The sequence below is a fragment of the Arachis ipaensis genome, chromosome B9 (assembly GCF_059453495.1).
Source record: "Arachis ipaensis isolate K30076 ecotype BB chromosome B9, ASM5945349v1, whole genome shotgun sequence".
Classification (NCBI taxonomy): domain Eukaryota; kingdom Viridiplantae; phylum Streptophyta; class Magnoliopsida; order Fabales; family Fabaceae; genus Arachis; species Arachis ipaensis.
The window spans coordinates 72,159,178-72,163,430 of record NC_142444.1 but is presented as its reverse complement, the minus strand read 5'-3'; the positions used below and the strand labels follow the sequence as shown (position 1 = coordinate 72,163,430).

The 4,253-nt window shown below is 37.2% G+C and overlaps 1 non-coding gene across 1 annotated transcript; it reads left to right on the top strand.

Annotated features, from left to right (window-relative positions):
* Positions 1–2,272: 2,272 nt before the first annotated feature.
* LOC148545033 (small nucleolar RNA R71) lies at positions 2,273–2,380 on the top strand. Its single transcript, XR_015900443.1, has one exon. It is a non-coding gene; the product is annotated as a small nucleolar RNA R71 (small nucleolar RNA).
* Positions 2,381–4,253: the final 1,873 nt, after the last annotated feature.

Here is a 4,253-nt window from a genome sequence, read left to right as displayed (position 1 = left end):
GTGGTAAATGGAAAACAGAAGGGATGATCATGAATGGAAAGAGAGATGATGAGGTAGGTGGGGATCCTGTGGGGTCCACAGATCCTGAGATGATCCTGTGGGGTCCACAGATCCTGAGATGATTCTGTGGGGTCCACAGATCCTGAGGTGTCAAGGCATTTACATCCCTGCACCAATTTAGGCATGTAAAATGCCCTTGCACACAACTCTGGGCGTTCAGCGCCAGGTTGGTGCCCATTTTGGGCGTTTAATGCCCATTTGTTGCCATTTCTGGCGTTGAACGCCAGAACCATGCTTGTTCTGGGCATTCAGCGCCAGGATGCTGCCCATTTTGGGCGTTAAGCGCCAGAACCATGCTCTGTTTTGGCGTTGAACGCCAGGCAGATGCTTCCTCCAAGGTGTGATTTTTCTTCTGCTGTTTTTGATTCCATTTTCAATTTTTATATTTATTTTGTCACTCCACATGATCATGAACCTATAAAGACATATAACTAAGAAAAATATAGTTTGATAAATAAAGATTGGGTTGCCTCCCAACAAGCGCTTCTTTAATGTCAATAGCTTGACAGTGGGCTCTCATGGAGCCTCACAGATGTTCAGAGCATTGTTGAAACTCTCCAACACCAAACTTAGAGTTTGGATATGGGAGTTCAACACCAAACTTAGAGTTTGGTTGTGGCCTCCTAACACCAAACTTAGAGTTTGACTGTGGGGGCTTTGGTTGACTCTGCTTTGAGAGAAGCTTTTTCTGCTTCCTCTCCATGGATGCAGAGAGAGATCCTTGAGTTGTAAACACAAGGTTGTCCTTATTTAATTGAAGGATCAATTCTCCTCTGTCCACATCAATCATAGCTCTTGCTGTGGCTAGGAAAGGTCTTCCTAGGATGATGGATTCATCCTCTTCCTTTCCAGTATCCAGGACTATGAAATCAGTAGGGATGTAATGGCCTTCAACCTTTACTAACACGTCCTCTACTTGTCCATAAGCCTGTTTTCTTGAATTGTCTGCCATCTCTAATGAGATTTTAGCAGCTTGCACCCCATAGATTCCCAGTTTCTCTATTACAGAGAGGGGCATGAGGTTTATTCCTGAACCGAGGTCACACAGAGCCTTAAAGATCATGGTGCCTATGGTACAAGGTATTATGAACTTTCCAGGATCCTGTCTCTTCTGAGACAATGTCAATTGATCCAGATCACTTAGTTCATTGGTGAACAAGGGAGGTTCATCTTCCCAAGTTTTAATACCAAATTATTTGGCATTCAGCTTCATGATTGCACCAAGAAACTTGGCAGTTTGCTCTTCAGTAACATCCTCACTCTCTTCAGAAGAGGAATACTCATCAGAGCTCATGAATGGCATAAGGAGGTTCAATGGAATCTCTATGGTCTCTAGATGAGTCTCAGATTCCTTTGGTTCCTCAGAGGGAAACTCTTTATTGATCACTGGACGTCCCAGGAGGTCTTCCTCCTTGGGATTCACGTCCTCTCCTTTCCTTACAGGTTCGGCCATGATGCTGATGTCAATGGCCTTGCACTCTCTTTTTGGATTCTCTACTGTATTGCTTGGAAGAGTAATAGGAGGGATTTCAGTGATCCTTTTACTCAGCTGGCCCACTTGTGCTTCCAAATTTCTAATGGAAGACCTTGTTTCATTCATGAAACTTACAGTGGCCTTGGACAGATCAGAGACTAAGTTTGTTAAGCTAGATGGATTCTGCTCAGAATTCTCTGTCTGTTGCTGAGTGGATGATGGAAAAGGCTTGCTATTGCTAAACCTGTTTCTTCCACCATTATTAAGGCCTTGTTGAGGCTTTTGATCCTTCCATGAGAAATTTGGATGATTTCTCCATGATGAGTTATAGGTGTTTCCATAAGGTTCACCTAAGTAATTCACCTCTGCTATTGCAGGGTTCTCAGGATCATAAACTTCTTCTTCAGAAGATGCCTCTTGTGTACTGTTGGATGCGGCTTGCATTCCATTCAGACTCTGAGAAATCATATTGACTTGCTGAGTCAATATATTGTTCAGAGCCAATATGGCATTCAGAGTATCAACTTCAAGAACTCCCTTCTTCATAGGCGTCCCATTACTCACAGGATTCCTCTCAGAAATGTACATAAACTGGTTATTAGCAACCATGTCAATGAGTTCTTGAGCTTCTGCAGGCGTTTTCTTTAGGTGAATGGATCCACCTGCAGAAGTATCCAATGACATCTTTGATAACTCAGATAAACCATCATAGAATATATCCAGGATGGTCCATTCTGAAAGCATATCAGAAGGACACTTTTTGGTCAGTCCTTTGTATCTCTCCCAAGCTTCATAGAGGGATTCACCTTCTTTCTGTCTGAAGGTTTGAACATCCACTCTAAGCTTGCGCAGCTTTTGAGGAGGAAAGAACTTGGCTAGGAAAGCCTTGACCAGCTTATCCCAAGAGTTCAGGCTATCCTTAGGTTGAGAGTCCAACCATACTCTAGCTCTGTCTCTTACAACAAAAGGAAAAAGCATGAGCCTGTAGACTTCAGGATCTACTCCATTAGTCTTAACAGTATCACATATCTGCAAGAATTCAGTTAAGAACTGAAAAGGATCTTCAGATGGAAGTCCATGAAACTTGCAGTTCTGCTGCATCAGAGAAACTAGTTGAGGTTTCAGCTCAAAGTTGTTTGCTCCAATGGCAGGAATGGAGATGCTTCTTCCATGTAAATTGGAATTTGGTGCAGTAAAGTCACCAACCATTCTCCTTGCATTGTTGTTGGGTTCGGCTGCCATCTCCTTTACTTGTTCGAAATTTTCAATCAAGTTGTCTCTGGATTATTGTAATTTAGCTTCTCTTAATTTCCTCTTCAGAGTCCTTTCAGGTTCTGGATCAGCTTCAACAAGAATGCCTTTTTCTCTGTCCCTGCTCATAAGAAAGAGGAGAGAAAAAGAAAAGAAGAGGAATCCTCTATGTCACAGTAAAGAGGTCCCTTATTGTTAGTAGAAGAAAAGAAGAAGAGAAAAATCTGAACTCAGAAAGAGAGAGAGAGGGTTCGGATTTTTGGTGGGTGAGGGGGAGATGTTAGTAGATGAATAAATAAATAGAATAAGATGAGAGAGGGAAAATTTCGAAAATAATTTTTGAAAAAGAGTTAGTGATTTTCGAAAATAGTTTTTGAAAAGTGTTAGTAATTTTTGAAAATAAAAATCAAAATTTAAAATAATTAGTTAATTAAAAAGAAATTTTGAAAATGAGGGGAAATATTTTCGAAAATTAGAGAGAGAGAGTTAGTTAGGTAGTTTTGAAAAAGATAAGAAACAAACAAAAAGTTAGTTAGTTAGTTGAAACAAATTTTGAAAAGATAAGGAGTTAGGAAGTTAGAGAAGATATTTTGAAATCAATTTTTTTGAAAAAGGTAAGATAAGAAGATATTTTTGAAAAGATATGATAGAAATTAGTTTTTGAAAAAGATTTGAATTTTAAAATCACAATTAATGACTTGATTCACAAGAAATCACAAGATATGATTCTAGAACTTAAAGTTTGAATCTTTCTTAACAAGTAAGTAACAAACTTGAAATTTTTGAATCAAAACATTAATTGTTATTGTTATTTTCGAAAATTTGATATAAAAATAAGAAAAAGATTTTTGGAAAATATTTTTATAATTTTCAAAAATAACTAAGAAAAATGAAAAAGATTTGATTTTTGAAAAAGATTTTGAAAAAGATAAGATTTTTAAATTGAAAATTTGATTTGACTCATAAAAACAACTAGATTTTAAAAATTTTTGAAAAAGTCAAATCTAATTTTCGAAATTTTAAGAGAGAAAAAGGGAAGGATATATATATATATATATATATATATATATTTTTTTTTTTTATTTTTGAATTTTTATGATGAGAGAGAAAAACAAGAAAAATGATGCAATGCATGAAAGTTATGGATCAAAACAATGAATGCATGCAAGAATGCTATGAATATCAAGATGAACACCAAGAACACTATGAAGATCATGATGAACATCAAGAACACATTTTTGAAAAATTTTTAATGCAAAGAAAACATGCAAGACACCAAACTTAGAATTCTTTAATGCTTAGACACTAAGAATCCAATATTGCATATGAAAAACAAGAAAAGACACAAAACATGCAAATACAAAGATCAAACAAGAAGACTTACCAAGAACAACTTGAAGATCATGAAGAACACTATGAATGCATGATTTTTTCGAAAAATGCAAGATGCACATGCAATTGACACCAA